This window comes from Mycteria americana, chromosome 4, assembly GCF_035582795.1.
Source record: "Mycteria americana isolate JAX WOST 10 ecotype Jacksonville Zoo and Gardens chromosome 4, USCA_MyAme_1.0, whole genome shotgun sequence".
NCBI lineage: Eukaryota > Metazoa > Chordata > Aves > Ciconiiformes > Ciconiidae > Mycteria > Mycteria americana.
Genome location: NC_134368.1, coordinates 73424496 through 73436912, shown reverse-complemented (window position 1 = coordinate 73436912; position 12417 = coordinate 73424496).

The following is a 12417-nucleotide window of genomic DNA, read 5'->3' as shown; positions in this document are numbered from 1 at the left end:
ACTTCATTATTTCCAAATTAAGCACCGAAGTCCGAGGAACATAATCTAGTGACCACTGTGAAAGGTCTGGCTGCAGAAACCTTTGCCCCAGGCAGCTGTCACCTTCTGTTTGGTCCAAGCGGCTGAGTATTGCACAGCTACTGAGTTATTCTTCATCCTTCCTTCCTACCATAATCCCTGGGATGCTCTTGCTTTTTCCCAAAAAAGGGTTCATACGTGGTGGGTGTTTGGCAAGCTGCTGCTGTTTGCATATAAGATGCAAAATTAATTCTTGAACTTATTCGTTGCGGCTGTCTGAACATGCCATGAATCTGCAACACACCCTTCCTGTGCGATTTCACATGCACTGTATGTTATATTATCCATGCAGATCCTTTCTTTTAATACAAACCTCTGTTTGGAATACCATAATTTATCAGCTTGCAACTCTTCACTGCTGGCAGGGGTAGCTTTTGCAAGGAGTGTGTGGGCATGGAAAAAGGGGACAAGCCTGATGAGGAAACAGACTGGCTGATGCCAGGGGTATAGACTATACCTTTGCAACTCCAGCTGGGTAAGTCTGAAAGGGTAATCACTGGATCATTTAAAGGGACTGATGGCACCGCTCTGTCAAAATGCAAGGGACTGCCAGAGAGAAAAGAGGAGCTGGCTCTGTTCTAGACAAGTCCCACGAAACATAGCACTGACAGAATCAGCTGTTCCCTAGCTCACTCTCTGGATGTTTTAGGCAGGACTGAAGAGCAAACCACTCTCCATAAAGTTTTATAAGATGCTTTTAAAAAGGCCTCACTAGATACACAATAGTTCCTTCGGGTGACCCCATGGCTGGGGCTGCCGTGCAGCAGCTCTCCAGCACCTTCAGAGTGGTATCAGCCTGGCGGAGACTCAGAGGGTGCTGGGACACCTGGTCCCTCACAGGACAAGGTTGGGAACCCTATCCCACAGCCTGCAGCGGGCAGGAGGGAGGAAGAGGAGACATACTGCCTCCTACACAGGCCCCACCACTCTGTTTGGAAAAACCTTGCTGACAGGAGAAACATGGCCAAGCAAACTCATTGTGCCCAGTGCACTTCCCAGTGGTTTCACTGGAGGTGGAGACCATTTATGTTAACATATAGATGGTTGGCACGAGCCTTAACTCCACAAGTGCCTGCATCTAACAGCCAGCTGTCTTAATCTCCAAGAGATAACCCCTTCTGCGTGATCTCAAGGGGACTGTGCTTGTGCCCAAACTTTATTTTCCATCTTCAGTCTCAGGTCATTCTGCTTCTTTCCCTGTAACTGAGCAGACCACAAAGCTCTCTGACAGCTGGGCTCTCAGGGAAGGGGCTTTCTACCACACTATAAGCGTTCCCCATTTCGTCCTGTTGCAACAGACACATGCTCCCCCACATGCCAGATATGAGGTTGAGCCCCAGTCCCATCAGTGGGTATTTTGCCATCTCCTTACACGAGGCAAAAGCTGTTCTGCAGTTTCAGCAACATCTTCTCCCATTCTCAGTCAGAGTAATGCTTCTATGTGAAGTATTTACTGCTTACTTGATTTGTGGTGCACGGAGCACAGCTTGCACTTGTCTCTGCTTTCTGTCACTGGATTTGCTCCCCTCCTTTTTATACTGCTTTCAAGAAGTTTTATGTAATTTCATTTAATTGAACTGTAGTATTACCCGCCCTATTACTTTCCAGTTCATAAGAAAAGTTCATCTAAGGTATGAGCAAGCATATCACCATTGATTTTTAGCAGTTTATGAAATATCACTCTGTTTTGCCAGCAATACCATCTTACTATCTTATCTCAAGGAACAGGCAGAGCATTATGGCACACTTGGAGTGTATTTTATAAGTGGTGAGCAGTCGGCAGGATGCAATTAAGCCAAATATTACAGTCACGATCTGGAAAGGTTGCCCTATAAAGTCCTGGTTTGCTGCCATTTTGTTGTGGTAGTCTTCAGATTGAAGTACATCTTGTGCTTTACAAAAGTGCTCCTACATATTCACTTAGGTGAATTATCTGAGAGTTATCTTCCAGTGGTATAATTGTAAAAGTACACTAGAAATTACTAACTGGTTATAACTTTGGCATCTTTGCCATCTTTCTCCAAACCCTGTGGACTGGAACTGTGTTGCACGAGTCCCTGAGCTCTTTACTATGGGGGATATAAGTTGAGAGAAGTGCCCTCACCTAAAAAGAGCCAAGAAAATGTGAGCTACAAAAGACAGAGACTCAAGGCCTCTTCTCTTTTTTAAGTTTTCAGGATTGTGGTTGAAAGCCCCTCAGCAAATCTTGACTAGTGACTTCTGGAGGTATGCCACAGCACTCCTGTTCCTGATCTCACTTCTCTCCTCCCTCAGTCACCAGTACACACGGGGGCAGCTGTTGGCAAGTTCTTCTTATACCTCTTTTTCTTACCTGGAGGTGCCAGATTTATTGGAAAAGCACTTGATCCTGAACAGACAGCTTCTTCTAGAGACATGCTCTGTGTGCTAAATGGGCCAAGGAAGCTAGGGTCAATCAGCCTATTACCTGTCCCCCAAATCCCTCAGCTGGCAGCCTGCCTCGCGCTGAGATCATGGTGAAGGAGAGATCTGCAACACCAGAAGGATCGGGTACTGGTTGCCCAAAAGAGGCATTAATTCTGCTTCTTAGCATTTTTAGCTCCTTCTGGGGCTCAGACCAAACTGGCTGGTCCTCAGTCAGGTGCTGCCAGAAGAGCAAGAGCCAAAATGGGAATGGAGAGCAACCACAGCAAGTGGCTTTCTACCGCTTCTACTGTTGTGCCAGATGGCTGCCTGCTTACCTGAAGCCTGCAGTGCAAAGCCAAAGCAAAAGAAAGAAGTCCAGAACCGTATCTTCAGGCTCACTCACTCTTCAATCCAGGTTTTTTTCATGCAATCGCAAACTAAAGAAATTCCCTGTTTGCCAATACAAGAAGACTCACTTTCAGCCAGCTGCTGTACCAACACACTCGGAAGGTGCTTTCTGAACAGCATCCTTCATGCCACCATGACCAAAGCTAGTACTGGAACAAATTATTTCAAAACAGCAAAGCATCAAGAACATGCCTGGAGGTAGAAGAGACAAAACCCTGGGTATCTTACTGCAGGCAAGCATTCCCTGCTGCCCTGTCCTCAGTACAACTAGAAGTTCATGCAGGCTGCAGAACGTGACTCCTACTGACACCACTGGTTATGACAGATGACAAGGAAAGCGTGAACGTGAACAAGAGCGGGAGCCAGTAGAGATGACTGAGAAAGCTATAGAAAAATGAGTTTCCTCTGTGGGGCAAGAAATGGCAGCATGCTTTATCTCAGGAGTCCTTGGCAATGCCACCGCAAACTGAGGTGGGAAGTTGGATTCAAACTCTCACGGTAGGAAATTACCCCTTCTGGCTGCAGGCTTTTTAGCAGTCTGCATCTCCTATCCTTCTCTAGAGAGAGGAAAGCACAGGGAAAAAACAAAACAACCCTCCTCTCCTAAGGATTTGGCTTATTACAGAAAAATCTGACCATCAGTCTTCATGCTTCCCTCAGCAGCTCCCAAGCTCCACAGCATTCTCCCTGCCTTCCCCATCACACCTCTGGAGAGCAGCAGGTCCAGCCCCATCCTGCACTTCCTTACGGTCACAGAGCCAGCCCTGCAGCCCTGAGTGGCTCTGGGCCTGCTGCCTCTGTCACACGAGACACCTCGTTCTCTCCTCTGGAGAATGGGGTTGAGCCTGGCAGAAGCCACCACATCCCCTGAGTCCTCTGAAGGTGCCACTCAGCTCTCAACGACAAAGCACTCGCAGCCCCTGTAACAAAACCCCACGCCGTTGTTGGGGCCAGTAAGGTGACCTGGACTTTTCAGGGCTGGATGGTGCTGCATGTCGATGGGAGTGAGGGAAGTAACTCCTTCCTGCTGCTCAAACTGCTGCCACGCTGCTCTGCTCCAGCAAATCCCAAGGAAAGCAATGGTGCACACCTAAAGCAACGGTGCAGCCTACAGCCCTGGCCCCATCCAGGAAGAGATGCTCTTGCCCCTTCCATTATGGCACAGCAGCCTCTCCTGGCATGGGACAGGCACAAGCATCATCTCCTTTACAATGATACAAATAGGTTTGTACCTTCCCTTATTATATTCTAGTAAAGTTACAAAGCAAGCAGCCAACCTCTGTGCAGGACATCACATGGCAAGGTTTTACGGTGGTGGGAAGGAGAGCACAGGGTCTGCTCTGCTGCCCTGCTGGGGCAGGGGGATTGGCCCAGGCAGTGCATAGTGACTCCCCTCGATATTTGCCGGCACACTGAGACTAACCAGCCGCTTGTCCTCTTGTCACTGGTTTGTGCCAGGCCAATGCCAGCATGGCCAAGACATCAGGCCCTTGCTGAGCCCACCCGGGTTCAGAGAAGAACTGAGGCAAGGGGCTTGGAGCAAGGGAAACCTGGTGTGACCTGAGTGCATTACGGTGATTCACAAGCAAAGAGCTTAGGGGTGGCAGTTTAGATAAAGTTCATTATTGAGATAAAACCCCTGTAGACCAGTTCAGGTGTTTTTTCAGCAGGCTGTAAGAGAGAGGCTGAAACCATCAAGCTTCCACCTCGTTCCTCATGCCCTTCCCTGAGAAGGGCTTCTCTCTTCCAGCCTTGCTCCTCGGGAGACTCGGCCAGGAGAGCTGGGTGCTTGAGGTGGTCCTTGCTGCTGCGGGGCTGGAGGAGAGCTTGCCGGACCCCTGGCCTGGCTTGGTGGGACGAGGACTGGGGAGGATGGGGAAGACAGGGAGGACCTGCCTTGCCCTGTGGACACAGCGCTGTGGTTTCCAGCGCCGGAGAGCCGGCGGAGAGCCAGAACCGGCGGCCGGGGAGAGGGCTGCTCGCTAGGTGGAGCTGCCGGAGCGAGCACGGCGCTGGCGACCGGCTGCAGTCCCGGGAACCCGCCGGCTGCTGGGGACCCGCCTGGGGCTTCCCGAGACACGCCGTGGCCCAGCCCTGCTCCCTGCGCCCGCACACCGCTGATGCCCCTCGACGTGTTGTTACACTGAAGCTGAAACGAAGCAAGCAAGATCTTTCCTTAAACAAAGTTGTGTTACGAAGTATACCACTCTCAGTAATTTTCTCTATCATTTAGTCTGAATCTGCTAATCAATGAAGCCCTGTCAGCCTTCAATGTGATGGAAAATGCTGAAATATGATTTTCTAAAAATCATAAAAATATGCACATAATGATAGCTACTGCCGCTGCTTTCTCCCTCCCATCCCCATTTAGATCATCAATTTAACGATCTCCAGTTCCCTGACACTGGACCACCATGTGCCAACAATTTCTAAGCAAGGCGCTCTCTGCTGATTTCCATGGGGGGGCTGCTTAAAGATCGATAGCCAGCGATGGCCTACCGTACATATATTTGTCTCACAGAGTGAAAGGAACTATATAAAAGCCCCAGCTATGCCAGTTAAATTTCCATATATTTTTGCTGTTAACGTGAAACCAAAGTCAAGCCAGACATTAGTTTTAGCCTTACAGCATACCTGGTTATCCACATCAAGAAAGCGCTCACACGAATGCCAGGGTAGTGCCTGGAGCCATACCCAACAACTGCAGCCATGGGGACGCTCACTGCCCTGCACGTGCTTGGGTGGCTCGACTGGCCGACCAGGGCCGGGGGGTGGTGAGTGAATGTCTGTTGGGTCCAAATTGTATCTTTATCCATACCTCATGTGCACATACACCGCACAGCGGGAAATTTCTGTACAGCAATGCACAATAGAAACAAAAAGGAAGGTAACTTTGGAAGGGTGGCACCTTCACAGCCCTTAGGCAAAGATAAATGAGGGAGATGGAGCACCAGTGCTCCTTGTCCCTGCTGTTGCACATCTGGCCTATGACACGTACATTTCAGCATGACTGTTAATAGCAGGTTTCTAAAATAGTTGCCTTGCCTGTGTCTGATCAGCCACACATGTCCAGTCCTCACGGTGTTCCCCAAGCCCACCTGGAAATGGAGCAGGCTACTCAAAAGCAATCACACTGCAGACTGAGGTGGGCAGAGGCAGCAGCAGTCCCTGGCGCTGCTGCTCCCATTTCCAGTGGAAAGAAGGGCCGTCCCTACCGCAAGGACTGCAGTCTTTCTAGACTTTCTAGTCTTTCTAGATGTGGCTAGAGGGAGATGCCTTGTCTGAATGCCATGTCACATCCCGGGCACATCTGTGCCAGCTGCAGCTCTCAGTAACACCACACAGGAATATACAAACATGGCAATGTTGGGAAATCTGTTGTGCACTAATTAGTTAGGATAAACGGAGACCTCGTAATCAGTAGCGCCACATGGCTATTGCTAACAGGGCCTCAGAGCCAGGATGCCAGCAGAGCGCTGAGTGCGCCTGCAGCAGGCCCCTGCAGCCACACTAAGTAGATATAAGTCGCTTCCACACGGCAGTGTAACAATGGAGGTGGTGGGCAGTCTTTGGAGATGTAAGCTGGACAAACTTCAGGTAAGGCTTGTACTGCCGAGAGGGGAGCGTGAAGTGAGGGCAGAGCCTGAGCAGGGCACGGGCCTGGGGGTGGGAGAGGGGTTCAGAGCAGGACTGCACCAGGAATGGTCTCTGGTGAACCTGTGGATCCCAGACAGACTCTCTGCACTTGTAATCCTCTCCTCCTGGCTTTCCCCCAGCAGGGGTCAGGCTGGACCAACGATCACAAATCAAAAGTAAAAGTAACTGCTATGCTCCAGCATCAAATATTTTCAATGCTCCAGAAAGGAGAAAAATATTTTGCCTTACTGAGGATACGAAAATACTTGAACATCTCATTTAAGAAAAGCAAAAGAAATATTGAAATGGCAACAGAGGTGACTGTAAGCAGCAGCCTGCAACACCCTCCTTGTCCTTGCAGCTGTTTTAAAAAGGCAATGACCAGGTCCTGTTTCCAATCGGTCTCATTACAGTCTCAGCCTCCGTTCCTAGTTACTCTGGGTACACTTCAGTGTAAATGGAAACAGAAATTCAGCCAGGATGTGGGGACCACAGCGTTAGAGCAGCAAAGTGACATGAGCGTGTCCTCAGAAGTGACTGGAAGCCCCTGGGGAAGGCAGAGCTCACAGCATCCACCACCGGCTGGAAAGGGGAAGCTGTTACCCACAGAAACCATTCCTGTGCAGTCAGACCAAATAAGTAACGCAAAGCGATATCAGTCCTTGGTTGACGTCTGCAATACACCCCGCAGCTGGAGCTGGCAGCATTTTATGGCCCTTGGCACTCTGAAGAGCAAACCAGCGGATCTGCAGTGGGGTCGCCACAAAGTGATGCCTCTGCCTTTGACTGTCACCAGAGGTCTGCAGGCAGACACTCTGGGACAAGAATGCTAAAAAGCAGGTGAGATGTATCCAAAGGCCTGGCTCCTGAAAAATTTTCTGGCCAGCTTTGCCTCAGTTTATCACCTAGCGAGAGAGGACACAGAGGATGGCATTTCATGCATGGAATTTTAATGATAACTTTATTATATTTTAGTGTATTATTGGCTTGCGATTTTGTAGTCTTACAAGAAATTTCCGTTTCCACATCTCCATTAAATATCTGATTCATTTTCTTGGCTCGTGGTAATGCCTCAAAGCTACATCACTAAAGAATCAGTGCTCTGCATTAGATAAATATAAGACCGAGTCTGATTAACCTATTAACTATTTTTAATTAGCTTTTACTGTTCTTCAGATATTCCGTGTTTTTGAGGAAGCAGAAAGAGAATGAGAGCACGCTGATACTATAGAGCTGTATAGAGCTAGCATATGGACTGAGATTATTCATCATCATTGGCAGGAGCTCTGCTGTAGGGAATCTTGCAACAACATCACAATTTTCCTGCTAGAGTGAATGCCATAATGGACACATTTGCGGTGTGAATTATGGGCAAGATAGAAAAATTTTAAATCTTTATAGCATTTTTATGCTCTGTCTTCCTTTTTGGTAATCAGATCTTGATTAAGAGTTGGAATTAGCACCCAGAAGAACATTAGGCTTTCCTGGCTCAGTTCCTTTCCACCATGTAGGGCAGGCAACAAATGATTCAGTGGCTTTACAGTGCTGCTACAACAAAAAGGTGTCTAAATACCTATCCATCACTTTAAGAAAGTAACCGACTGCTTGCTTGCGATGAGGAACACACGGTAATGGCAAAGCATTTTATTTGCTAAATAAATACATTACTTCATTTAGTTCAGACAGACCCCTCTCCCGGTCACGATGGTTTCCCGGGGCAAAAGCTGGGCAGGGTGGGGTCGCCGGCATCTGTCCTCGCTGCTGGAGGGTTGAAAGAGCTCTGGGCAGGGCAGAGCCAACCCTCCCTCGCAGGCACCAGCCCGGGCACAGCTGGACACCGCAGGTGGCACGGTGCAGCGAGCTGCAGTTCGGGTCCCCGTCTCATTAGCTTGCAGAGTATCTGACCCTGCTATGCCGAAGCACTTTGGACCTTTTAATTTTAGGTGTTCTCATGGGCTTTTTTTCCTTTCAGATATGCTGGGACCGTTCCAGCTAACGTGAATTTCAGAGGCGCAGCCGCTCCAGCACTCGTACTTCTACGCCTCGAACGAGCGACCAAATAACTACAGCTTTTTCTGACAACGCTCCTTCTGTATACCTCTTAATTCATATCTCTTCTTCGCTTCCATTCTGTGTGACCATCTCCATCGCAACTTCAGCCCCTCCCTTCCCGCCGCCTCCTCCAGCCCTCGGTCCCTCGCAGCCCGGGACCCCTCCGGGCCCGCTGCCCCTGCCGCTCTCCGGGGGCCCCGCGGGCCTCTCCCCGAGGCCCAGCGGGCTTTCCACAGGAGCTGCTCTTCTCTCGCAGGTTTGCCTCCTTCGGGTGGCTGCTCGCCCCTTGCCCTCCGCCGCCCCGTCCTGCAGGCCGGCTGCTCGCTCCTCCTCTCCGCCCGCACCCCCCCGCTCGCTCGGCGGCTACTCTCTCTTCTATTATTTAGCTTGGTAGTTGCTTTATCTGCAACAAGGCGGTGAAGCGCTTGTGATGAGACCTAGTGAAACCGGTGAAACGCAGCCAGGCATTAACGAGCAGCCGCCGGCTGCAGCGGACCTGTTCAGTACCCGCCTGTGCTCAAGGAGTAGTTTGGCTGCGGCGTTTTCAGGCTGCGGTTTGTTCACCCCGTTAGTGAAGTTTGTTATTGGGGTGGTTTGTACTCCCACCGCTGCCTGGGGTGCTCACGGTGCCCCCACCCGCTGCTCAGCTGCTGAGAGGCACAGCACAGCCCCGGCTGCCGCCTGGGCACCTTTGCCTGCCTACGTCTGTGCTTGGGAGAAACAAAAACTGAGCATGGAAAAGGAACTATCAATATTTTCAAATATTTCTGGGTGGGAGTTAGTAAAGACACAGAAAGGAGGTAACGTTGATGGCTGCTTTTGAATCCGGACTATTTCTCAAGCACCGGTCAGCCCTCTTGGCGCCATCTCACCTGCCGTGCTATTTTTAGGAAAGAAGTTGCACGAGGCGGCCCCCAGATAAACGCTCTTTTTCAAGATGCGCTCATTACAGAAGGGAGGAAGGAGAAGCGGTTTGTGCGGGAGAGCTTGTTTTGTTTTGCTTTCCGCAGGACACAGCCCCGGAGGTGCTGGCCCGTGGACTCCTGCTTTGGCCGGGGCGGAAGCGCGGGCGAGCGCAACAGCCGGTGCCGCTCCTGCGAGCTGGCGGGCCGGGGGCCGAGCGCAGCGCTGGCACCGCCGGCTGCCCGCAGCAGCCCCGAGCAGTACCGCAGCCCGCGGCTGGGGCGGGGGCCGGCAGGGCCGCACTGCAGAAGCAGGCGCAGGGCGGCCGGATCCGTCCCGGCGGGCTCAGGCCCCGGTTCCTCCCGCCGCCAGCGCGGACCCGCGGCTGAAGCTGCCGCCGCTGCCGGCGGTCACCCCTGGCAAAGCTCCCTCGGGACGCCCCGAGGAGGGAGGCAGCGGGTCTGGGGCGGCGCGGGGAGCCCCTGTCCTCCCCCGCCCGAGCCACGCCGGTGCAGACCCCGGCCCCGCACCGTCTCCTCTGCAGGCGGGAGGAAAAGCAGTTCCCGTGGGTGCTGGCCACACAGCGGGGCCGCCCCGCGGCTGCCTCTGCGCTTCGAAACCCGGTTTAATTCTTCTCCCCCCAATTAAAATGCAAATCGGTCACTTTCAGAGGCAGGCTCCCTGCACCCCCGCCCGCTGCCCGAGCCGAGCCGAGCCTCGGCGCGCCCGGGGCTGCGGGGCCGGCGGTGCGGGGCTGCCGCGGCCGAGCGCTACCTAGCTCCGCTGAAACCGGCAGGAAAGGACATTTTTGGTTTTGTTTTTGGAATATTTGAGAAGTGACACAAGGACAAAAAGAGAAAAAAAATATCAAACTCGGAGACTTAAACGCGAGCTTCCCGGAGGCGCAGTTCGTGCGGCTGTGCAAAAGTTACGGCGAAGCAAGATCCTGCTCTGTGCGCCCTTCCTCCACGAGTATTTTTTCGCGGCTTTGTAAACTAAACTAAAACAATTCCAAGCAACAGGGGATATTTAGAAGTAGAAGGAAACACGGTCGCAGGTCGAGGATCAACATACTTCCGCTTTATCTAAGATCCGTAATTACAAAAAAAAAAAAAAAAATCGAAATGCCACACCAGCCCCTTTTTCCACGCTCGAGGAATAGAGTTCCCCACAGGCACACGCACTCGGGCACAGACAACACAGGGTAAAAATTGTTTAGGGTGATTTTGCACCGCTCTTCTCTCCGTGGGACGCTCTTTAGGGGCCACATGGGATTTTTTCCCTTCCAGCCGCAGGCGACGGGAAGAGCCGCGAGCGGCCGGGGGCTCTGGGGACAAGCGTCGCGGGGGCTCGGTACCGCGGGCCTCGGGTGTACAACGTCGGCCAGCGGCCGGGCAGGAGGGGCCGGGGGCCCGGCGGGACGAACACGCGGTTCCGACGTGCAGCGGGTACAGAGAGCACCCACGCCAGTCCAGAAGCGTGCGGGGAGGGTCGGGTCGGGTCGGGCCGCGCCGCCCGCCACCGGCTCGTTGCAGCCGCACGGGGGAGGGAGACGCCGGGGCAGGCCCGGCCGGGACTCGAGCGGCTCCGCTCCCCGGAGTCGTCCCCGGGGCACAGAGGCAGAAGGAGGGAGAGAGAGAAAGGAAAAAGGGAGAAAGAAAGACAGAAAAGACAGAAAAGACAGAAAGAAAGGAAGGACGGAAGGAAGGAAGAAAGGAAGGAAGAAAGGAAGAAAGGAAGAAAGGAAGAAAGGAGGAAAGGAAGAAAGAAAAGAGAGGGAGCAGGGGATGTGAATAGTTAAAGAGAGAGAGCAGAAAAAAGAGAGAAGAAAAGAGAGTGAACAATAAAATGAGAGAGAGGGGACAGGAAAAAGAAAAGGAGAGAGAAAAGGAAAAAGGAAAAAGGAAAAAAGAAAATGAAAAAGGAAATGAAAGGAAAAGAAAAAGAAAAAGGAAAAGGAAAAGGAAAAGGAAAAGGAAAAGAAAGAAAAAGAAAAAGGAAGCCTGAAAGGAAAGAGGAAAGGAAAAGGCAAAGCAATGGAAAAAGGAGAGGAAAAAGGAGAGGAAAAAGGTCAAGAAAAAGGGAAAGGAAAAAGGTCAAGAAAAAGGGAAAGGAAAAAGGTCAAGAAAAAGGGAAAGGAAAATGGGAAAGGAAAATGGGAAAGGAAAAGGGGAAAGGAAAAGGGGAAAGGAAAAGGGGAAGGGAATGGGGAAGGGAAAAGGGAAAGGAAAAAGGGAAAGGAAAAAGGAGAGGAAAAGGGAAAGGAAAAGGGAAAGGAAAAAGGAGAGGGAAAAGGAGAGGAGAAGAGGGGAAAACAAGCGAAAAGCAAAGGAGGGAAGAGGAGAGCGAGGCGAGACCGAAGTTGGCGGCAAGGCGGGCGCGGCGCGGGTGGGCAGGGCCGGCCGCCGCCCCGCCCCCGCCCGCCGCCGCCGCCGCCGCGCCCGCTGCCGGCCGTGCCCCCGCTAAAGGAGGCAGGGAGCGGGGCGGCGCGGCAGTGCGCCCCGAGCCTCGCCCGCGCCCGCAGCCCCGCAGCCGCGCCGGCAGCCAGCCAGCGGGAGCAGCGCCGGGAGGGATGCGGGGCGCCGGGGAGGCGGCAGGGGCGGCGAGCGCGGCCCCCGCGCCGCTGTGAGCCCCCAGCTCCGCGCAGGCACAGAGAGAGGAGGTATATACGCGTATACGCACGGACCCTGCGCATATACGCGTATATATACACCCGCCGGCAGCGGCACCGCTTTTCTTCCCGGGAGCGGCCGCCGAGGCGCAGCCCTGATGCCCGGCGGGGCGGCAGGGCCGCCGCTCGGGCGCGCAGCTCCCCGCTAGAGGCGGCGGCCCCCGCGGGCTGGATGCGCGGCACCGGTGCGGGCGGCACCCCCGGGCCGGCCGCCGGGGCCCCGCGGCGCTAGGGGCCGGCCGGGCCCCCCGCCCCGGCCCGGCGGCGGCGGCGGCGGCGCGGGG